Genomic DNA, 10058 nt, shown 5'->3' on the forward strand with positions numbered 1-10058 from the left:
ATAGACGGGGTTTCACCATGTTGACCAGGATGGTCTCGATCTCTTGACCTCGTGATCCACCCGCCTCAGCCTCCCAAAGTGCTGGGATTACAGGCTTGAGCCACCGCGCCCGGCTCATGCTATTGATTTTACAGCAGGATTCAGTCCCTATGACTATTTCTTGTACAACCTCAAGGGAAGTATTTTGGTGGTTTTAAAATTTAATTTAATTTTTTTTGAGACAGAGTCTCTGCTGCCCAGGCTGACATGCAGTGGTGTGATCTCAGCTCACTGCAACCTCTGCCTCCCAGATTCAAGCAATTCTCCTGCCTCAGCCACCCGAGTAGCTGGGATTACAGGCATGCGCCATCACACCTGGCTAATTTTTGTATTTTTAGTAGAGACAGGGTTTCACCATGTTGGCCAGGCTGGTCTTCAGCTCCTGACCTCAAGTGATCCACCTGCCTCAGCCTCCCAAAGTACTAGGATTACAGGCATGAGCCACCACACCTGGCCACAAGTTTTAAAATCACTTTAGGTTTTAAGGAGAGTCCTGTGAGGGCCTGTCTGCATATGCCAGTGCCTAAGCTCTGCAGACACGCCGGAAAGAGAAAGCTTTCTGTTTGACTCTGCCTCCTCTTACACTGACACTACTCATGTGGGTTGTTGTGGATGGCTTCATGCAGTACGAGCATAAGAATCTGATTCCTTCAAAAGGATTTAGCTGCAAAAAAAATTTAAAAATTAAAAAAAAAAACTGATTCCCACACAATTAAGCACACTTTATCATGCTCATGTGGAAGGGAGCTACCGTAGAACAAAGGCAACCCTGCATAAAATTGTTAGGGGATGATTTGTGACAATACAGTCAGACCTCAAGGACATTATGCTAGGTGAGATGAGTCAAGTCACAGAGCGACAAATACTGCATGATGTCACTTACATCAGGCCTTTAAAATAATCAAACTTAGAGAAGCAGAAAATACAATGGAGGCTGCCAGAGGATGGAGGAAATGGGGAGCTTTTCAATGGGTATGAATCTACAGTTATACAAGATGATTAAGATCTTGATATCTGCTGTGTAACACAGTGCCTATTGTAACAATACATCATGCTGTGCACTTAAAAATTTATTAAGAGGAGACCGGGCATGGTGGCTCACACCTGTAATCCCAGCACTGTGGGAGGCCAGGGCCAGTGGAACACCTGAGGTCAGGGGTTCCAGGCCAGCCTGATCAACATGGAGAAACTCCATCTCTGCTAAAAATACAAAATTAGCCAGGCCTGGTGGCTGATGCATTGCCTGTAATCCCAGCTACTCAGGAAGCTGAGGCAGGAGAATTGCTTGAACTTGGGAGGCAGAGGTTGTGGTGAGCTGAGATCATACCATTGCACTCCAGCCTGGGCAACAAGAGCGAGACTCCAGCTCAAAAAAAAAGGGTAGCTTTCATGTTAAGTGTTCTTCCTCCCATACACACACACAAAAAGGCAGACAATGGGGCACAACGAAACTTTTGGAGATGATGAATATATTTGTTACCTTGATTGTGGCAATGGTATCACAGGTATATGTGCATTATTACCAAAGTCATCAATTTGTATATATTTAAATATGTGCAATTTTTTGTATATCAGTTATACCTCAATAAAACTGTCAAAAAAAATTAAAACATTGTAAGTTAAAGAAATGAAAAGAAAGGCTGGCACAGTGGCTCATATCTGTAAACCTATAATCCTAGCACCTTGAGGGGCCAAGGCAGGTGGATCACTTGAGCCCAGGAGTTCAAGACCAGCCTGGGCAACATGGTGAAGCCCTGTCTCTGCAAAAAAAAAAAAAAAAATTTGCTGGGCATGGTGGCACACACCTGTGGTCTCAGCTACTCTGGAAACTGAAGTAGGAGGAACGCTTGAGCCCAGGAGGTTGAGGTTACAGTGAGCTGAGATCACACCACTGTACTCCCCCATCTTGAAAAAAAAGAAAAAGAAAAAGAAAAGGACCTTATTCAGAATCTAATACGGACATAATGCATCACGTAAAAAAAAAATTAGGGAATGGTTGTTAGAGAAATACATGGCCACACACATATTAAATGTCTTCCCAAAATGCTCAATGTATTTATGACCTAAAGAGCTGATACTTAGCTTGACAGGAGCTCTAAATAGAACAGACACTCAACCAGTGCTGGTTAAGTAGCAAATTCCTCTGCAGAAGGGCGGCTTAAGAAGCAGGTGCATTTCAACCTCGTGATTACGCTGGAGCTGATAACAATGTCCTGCTGGGTTTCTCTCATCGTGTCCTTCCCCACAGGTCAAGGCCAGTTCTCAGTTGATGGTTCCAGTTACAAGGACATGCATTCCTCTTAGAGTGGACAAATGCCAAACTTGCTCTATGAAAACCAGAAGGGTTTTCAAAGGCTAGAGGTCTCTATATGATCAGGAACTCTTAGCCTTAATTTAGACTTTCCAACAGCCTAGGAAAAATTCTACAGCCAGAGATGCAAGTACTCACAGGTATGAGCCACCATGCCCGGCTCTATTTTTTTTTTTTTTTAAGTGTCATCTCTCCCAGGAAGACTTCTAAGAACCTGTCCAGGCCATTATATAATTTAATTCACAGAACTTACCACCATCACCCTTTCACCTACTTACCTAAAAAGGGATAACTAGACCTTGGCTGGGGCTAATAGATCTAGGTGAGAGAGTGCCCTCTGTACTTTGACATTGGTCTATTTCCCAGATGTAATGCAATGTCCACATAAAAAAAACAGAATGACTCTTTCCCCCAAATACATTTGCTTTCATCAAAGTTCACTGAAAAAAACTAAGGATGATTTAACAAAGCAGTTTGTATGTGGTGTTTATTGTCCCCTTTCCATTTATACTATAAAGAAAAGAAGGCTGGGCGAGGTGGCTCATGCCTGTAATTCCAGCACTTTGGGAGGCCAAGGCAGACAGATAGCCTGAGGTCAAGAGTTTGAGACCAGCCTGGCCAACACAGGGAAATCCCATCTCTACTAAAAATACAAAAAATAGCCAGGTGTGGTGGTGGGCACCTGTAGTCCCAGCTACTCTGGAATCTGAGGCAGGAGAATCACTTGAACCTGGGAGGTGGAGGTTATAGTGGACCGAGATCATACCATCACACTTCAGTCAACAGTTTCCCAGTGAAACTCTGTCTCAAAAAAAAGAAAAAAAGAAAAGAAACTTGATAGAATGGTCAGATGGCTTTTTCAGTTGTGACTCTATCATACACAGTATGATGTGAGTGCTAAAGAAATGTTAGATAAGTTATCATCAGTAAAGCCAATCTGGAAATTTACAAGATTCAGCTGAGAATTGTTTCCTGTCCTCGGTTTCCGTGAGAATACCAGGGGAACACTATCAGGGCTTGTCCAGGATGAATGTGTCCACCTTTACACCTTATTACTTGCTCTCACACACTAATGCTTCGCCTTAAAATGAATCATAACAGCAAGTTATCCAGCAAGAACAGGACAGAGGTAAACCATCTAACTGTGGTACTTCCACAGCCAGCCACAGGAGAGATGTAAAGAGATTCTCTTGCCTCAGACAATGGCATTTCTGATTGCTAATTTTGTCTGGCTGTGATTTACAAATTCAACTTTCTTTGAAGATCCGAATTCATTTCATTCTCTGGCCCAGCAAACTGGAACGGAATTTCTAGCTACCAATGTATCCTGAATATTTGTTTCCTCTTGGGTTTAATAAAGTAGAAAATGAAACAGAACCACAAGAGGAAATATGCCTAGAAAAAAAAACTGATAAAATCTGTGGAGAGTGGTTTGTAAAAATGGAAACATTTCACATTTCACCAAAAATCTTCCATGTTGCTGTGGAAAATATTTTTTTTTAATCTAAATGCTTGCATTTAACAATCATTGATTGCCATGCTGGGTACAAAAGGTGCGGAAATGCCTTTTCGTTTAGAGATTTACAGTCTGAAAGAAGAGGGGGGGAGAATACCAATCTAAATTATATAATGGCCTGGACAGGTTCTTAGAAGTCTTCGTGGGAGAGATGACACTTAAAAAAAAAATAGGGCCGAGCATAGTGGCTCATAACTGTAATCCCAGCACTTTGGGAGACCAAAGAATCATCTGAGATTAGAAGTTCAAGACCAGCCTGGCCAACATGGTAAAACCCCGTCTCTACAAAAAACACAAAACTTAGCTGGACATGGTGGCACATGCCTGTAATCACAGCTACTCAGGAGGCTGAGGCATGAGAATTGCTTGAACCTGGGAGGCAGAGGTTGCAGTGAACCGGTATCATACCACTAAAAACAAGACTGAGTGACAGTGAGACTCCGTCTCAAAAAAAAAAAAGAAAAAAATAGAGACAGGGCCCCACTATATTTGCCAGGGTGGTCTCAAACTCCTGGCCCCAAGCAATCCTCCCACCTCGGCTTCCCAAAGTGCTGGCATTACAGGTGTAAGCCACCATGCTTGGTCAAGTTGACACTCGAGTTGATCAAGTCTTGAAGCATTAACATAGGTTTCCCAGTGGGAAAAGCTAAATTACAATGGTGAGAATGGGGAGAACAGATTCAAGAGAGGTTAAGGAGGTAAAATCCACAGAACTTGACTAATCTGCTATGAAGGTGGAGGAGAAGTATTGAGGCAAACATCTGGGTTCCTGGCTTGTGGCAAAAGGCGTCTGGCAGTACATCTCACAGAACAGAGACCAATGGAACAGGGGCTATTTAGAAGTCAAGGTGATGGTTTTGTTTGAGATATGTTGGTCTAAGATGTCCAAGAGTCTTTTAGTGTAAGAGTATAGGAGTCAATTTTCCATGTGCTGGATCTGAGCTCTGGAAATATGTAGGAGCTAGAAAGAAAGGTAGAGTCGTTTAAGCTATACCAGCAGTAGCTAAATCTGTGGCTCTGGTTGAGGCCTCCCAGGGGCAGTCAGATGAACATTAGGTAGAGAGCTGCATTAGGAGGTGCCAACATGGGGGACATGAGCCAGACAGCTGGGAGAGCAGGTTCTCCAAAGCCCAGGAGAGAGTGGTCAACATATCACAAGCCAAAATGACTGCTATGGACTGAATGTTTGTGTCCCCAGCTCCCCAAATTTATGTGTCAAATTCCTAATGCCTAATGTAATGGTAATAGGAGGCAGGACCTTTGGGAGGTGCAGCCTTCTTTGGGAGGTGCTATGGTTTGAATGTATGCATTCTTCTGAAATTCTTAGGTAGGAACCCAATATCCAATGTAGCAGTATTATGAGGTGGGGTCTTGGGGAATGCTATTAAGTCATCAGTGTTCTGCCTTCATGAATGGGATTAGTGCTCTTATAAAAGAAGTTAAAAGGAGTATCCTAATTATTTTTGCCCTTCCATCTTTTCCACCAAGTGAGGACACAGTGTTTGTTCCCTCTGGAGTATGAGGCAAAAAGGCGCCATCTTGGAAGCAGAGAGCAGCCCTCGTCAGACACAAAACCTGCCAGTGCCTTATCTTGGACTCCCCAGTCTCCGAAGCTGTGGAAATAAATTTCTGTCATTATATATTACCCAGTTTGTGGTATTCTGTTATAGCAGCAGGGACAAAGATAGGAGGTGATTAGATCCTGGGGAAGGGGTCCTTATGATGAGATTAGTGTCCTTATAAGAAGAGACAGGGCCAGGCATGGTGGCTCACAACTGTAATCCCAGCACTTTGGGAGGCTGAGGCGGGTGGATCATGAGATCAGGAGTTTGAGACCAGCCTAGCCAACATAGTGAAACCTCGTCTCTACTAAAAACACAAAAAATTAGCCAGGCGTGGCGGCAGGCGCCTGTAATCCCAAATACTCGGGAGACTAAGGCAGGAGAATTGCTTGAACCCAGGAGATGGAGGTTGCAGTGAGCCGAGATAGCGCCATTGCACTCCAGCCTGGGCAACAAGAGTGAAACTCTGTCACAAAAAAAAGAATAAATAAATACAAATAAATAAATAAATTATCTCACTGATACAATTTTTGCAAAGGTGGTTTCACTGGCCCTCTCTCCACCAGCCTTCTCAAAGCCAAGGTGAGTCCTGCTGAGCCCCAGAGAACTGAATCCTATCAGGTGCAGGGGTGGGTGCTGTAACTGCCCAGTAGGTTCTCCTTACCCGCTGCCTAGACAGATCTGGTTTATTACAACAGAGGAATTATACTGGAGAAAGAGTTTAATTCACTCAGAGCTGGCTGTATGGGAGACCTGAGTTTTATTATTATTCAACTCATTCTCCCTGAAAACTCTGGGGTTGGGGTTTTTAAGGATAACTTGGAAGGTAAGGGACCAGGAAGTGGGGAGTCCTGATTGGTCGGGTGGGAGATGAAATCACAGGAAGGGAGTCAAAGCTGTCCTCTTATGCTGAGTCAGTTCCTGGGTGGGGGCCACAAAAGACCAGATGAGCCCCATTACAGATATGGGTGGTGTCATCTGGTGCATCGGAATGAAGGGTCTGCAAAATATCTCAGGCACTGATCTTAGGTTTTACAATACTGATGTTATGCCTAGAAGCAATTTGGGGAGGTTCAGAATCAGGATGCATGACTCCTAAACCATGATTTCTTTTCTTTTCTTTTCTTTTCTTTTTTTTTTGAGACAGTTTTGTTTGTCACCCAGGCTAAAGTGCAGTGGCGTGATCTCTGCTCACTGAAACCTCCGCCTCTTGGGTTTAAGCAATTCTCCTGCCTAAGCCTTCAGAGTAGCTGGGATTACAGGCACCCACCACCACACCCAACTAATTTTTGTATTTTTAGTAGAGATGGGGTTTTGCTATATTGGTCAGGGTGGTCTCAAACACCTGTCCTCATGATCTACCCACATTGGCCTTCCAAAGTGCTCGGATTATAAATATGAGCTATCACGCCTGGCCTCTAAACCACAATTTCTTCTTTTTTTTTTTTTTCTTTTTGAGATGGGGTTTCACTCTTATTGCCCAGGCTGGAGTGTAATGGCATGATCTCGGCTCACTGCAACCTCTGCCTCCCAGGTTCCAGCAATTCTCCTGCCTCAGCCTCCCAAATAGCTGGGATTACAGGCACGTACCACCATGCCTAGCTAATGTTGTATTTTTTAATAGAGACGGGGTTTCTCCATGTTGGTCAGATTGGTCTTGAACTCCCAACCTCAGGTGATCCGCCCGCCTCAGCCTCCCAAAGTGCTGGAATTACAGGCATGAGCCACCATGCCCAGCTAAACCATAATTTCTAATCCTGTAGCTAATTTTTTAGTTCTACAAAAGTAGACTGGTCCCTGGGCTAGAAGGGAGTCTGTTTTGGGAAAGGGCTATTATCCTCTTTGCTTCAAAGTTAAAGTATAAACTAAGTTCTTCCCAAAGTTAGTTTGACCAGTAATGAACAAGGACAGCTTGGAGGTTAGAAGCAAGATGGAGTTGGTTCGGTCAGATCTCTTTCACTGTCATGATTTCCTCAATTACAGTTTTTGCAAAGGCAGTTCAGTGGGACGAGGTCTCCCACCCCTAGAGGACCACACCACGTGGGAGATGGATTATCATTCAAATCAATCTCCTCCAAGGCTTGTAGGTTAGGTTGAGTCTCCCACCCCTACAGCACCCTGCAGCTCCTGGTGTCCTGGTCATAACAGGAAGAGCCATCCCAGATCAGCAGAGCCACTGACTCCCCCTGTTGAAACCTAGGGTGTCTGGGAGGCGATGTCGCTGATGCAGGTCCCATAGTTATTGATCTCAATACTGCAGAGGGGCTGGGTTCAGTGCAGCAGCATTCCCACTCAGCCTCCAGCTTTTCATTATGTGCCCCAAGCTTGTTCCTGACCTTGATCCTACATGTCATGCCAGGTTTCAGCATAACAGAGACCTTTTCTGACCAGACAATGAAAGCAAATGACCTTATTTTGGAGAGCTCAGAGCTGCTCTGTTAAAAATTAAACCACTTTTGAGACGAAGTCTCACTCTGTCACCCAGGCTGGAGTACAGTGATGGAGTTTCACTCTTGTTGCCCAGGCTGGAGTGCAATGGCATGATCTCGGCTCACTGCAACCTCCACCTCCTGGGTTCAAGTGATCCTCTTGCCTCAGCCTCCCAAGTAACTGGGATTACAGGCATGCGCCGCCACACCCAGCTAATTTTGTATTTTTAGTGGAGACGGGGTTTCACTATGTTGGTCAGGCTTGTCTCAAACTCCCCACCTCAGGTGATCCACCTGCCTCAGCCTCTCAAAGTGCTGGGATTACAGGTGTGAGCCACCACGCCCGGCCCCCCCAACATTTTTTTTTTTTTAGACAGGTTCTCACTCTGTTGCCCAGGCTAGAGTGCTGTTAGATATAGTAAACTCCGTTTCTCGTCAAAGAATCAGTATGTCGGTATGTTCAGCTCTCTTATTCTTTAATTCTTCATTTTAAAGTTTAACCTCCTGGTTCTCTGCATCCCCTTGCCTCTAGTTTCAGTAAACAGCTTTCCCACCTGTTCTAATCAGTAGTTCACATCTGTTCCCCTGGTCACCTGCTTTGACCTGAGTCACCCCAGGTCACCTGTTCTGACCTGTTCCGTAGCCATCCTTCCTGCCAAACTACCCACCCTACCAGTTCAGCTTGTTCCCCTGCTCTCTTTAAAATAGCCAATTGGAATTAGCTTAGACTGTGTGGTCTAACCCTAGCCAATAGGGGAATGACACAGCAGTAGGGGCAACCTCCATCAGGAATAAGAACTCCTTCCCCTCCCTTGTCCAGGTATGCATTTGCCATTGCTCCACCCATGAGATGTACCCTTCTATAGAAGTAAATTGCCTTGCCAAGAAAATGTATATTCAAGTGCTACTTCTTTTGCGGCACCAAAAATTTACATATAACAGCGCAGTGGCATGATTTCAGCTCACAGGTGTGCACCACCATGCCCGTCTAAGTTTTGTATTTTTCTTAGTAGACATGAGTTTTCCTCATGTCACCCAGGCTGGTTTTGAACTCCTGGGCTCTAGTGATCTGCCCACCTCAGCCTCCTAAAGTGCTGGATTAAAGCATGAGCCATCGAGCCTGGCCTGAAAAGCAGCTTCTTGCGTGACTCAGCTTTTCACTTAATTTTTTTCTTTTGGTGTAGTGAATTGAGGTCCCAAGTGTTTACTTTCCTTTCACAATACTTTATTTTGTTTTATCCTTGTAACAAACCATGGGAGGTAGGAATTATTATCCCTATTTTCCAGACATGGAAATTGAGGCTCAGGATATATATTTAACAAGCACCCTGATGATGATGCAATGACCTGTGTAGCTTTGCTTATTGGGAAAGAATGCTCTGAGCAGCGAATGCAAGTTTCAGGTCTATTCTATATTATTCATTGAATATAAAGAAAGTAGTATTCTGAATTTTTATATAACAGATTCTTGTAAGACTGGTCTGAGAAAGTTTCTGGAGCTAGTTTCATCAATCCAGTTTACAAGGCAGGACATGGTAGCACCAGGGCCCCGACTCCATCTGTCCCACCTCTCCACTCAAAGGGCAGCAGGCCTGGGAGAAGCACCTGAATACACATTGAACCTGGACTGTGCTTGAGAGCATCAAGGGCACAGAATAGCGATCTTTGAGGGCCAGCAATGGCATTGATTACTCCCGCTGCTTCTGTTAAGTGATTCAGGATAACAAAATTCTGATAATAGGCCTGGTATTAAACTGAACAAGAAGGGCATCTTTTGATTATCCAGACAGCATGGACGTCTCTCACTTCTCTGAGTACCTGACTCTTCACTTCCTTTCCTTAACTGCTGACCACAAAACTCCGTTCCTCAGCCCATCATCTTTTTTTTGATCCTGCTTCTTATGTCATCCAAGTCAGAGCTCCAGTGTCATCTTTAACCCATCATCTCCCTCACTTCCATCCGCAAGTACTAGCACGTTTCCCTCCTCAACACCTCCCGCACCCAAAATGTGTTCCCTCCCACACGTCCTTTGAGTGGGCCTTGTGTTAGGCCATTCTTGCATTGCTATTAAAAAAACATACCTGGGTGCTCGCTTTGGCAGCACATATACTAAAATTGGAACGATACAGAGAAGATTAGCATGGCCCCTGTGCAAGGATGACACGCAAATTTGTGAAGCATTCCATATTTTTAAGACCTA

General features: G+C 44.4%; 1 non-coding gene across 1 annotated transcript; it reads left to right on the plus strand.

Annotated features, from left to right (window-relative positions):
- Nucleotides 1-9943: 9943 nt before the first annotated feature.
- LOC119472330 lies at nucleotides 9944-10050 on the plus strand. The gene has a single exon (XR_005201470.1). It is a non-coding gene; the product is annotated as a U6 spliceosomal RNA (small nuclear RNA).
- Nucleotides 10051-10058: the final 8 nt, after the last annotated feature.

This window comes from Cebus imitator, unplaced genomic scaffold, assembly GCF_001604975.1.
Source record: "Cebus imitator isolate Cc_AM_T3 unplaced genomic scaffold, Cebus_imitator-1.0 Scaffold94, whole genome shotgun sequence".
Taxonomy (NCBI): domain Eukaryota; kingdom Metazoa; phylum Chordata; class Mammalia; order Primates; family Cebidae; genus Cebus; species Cebus imitator.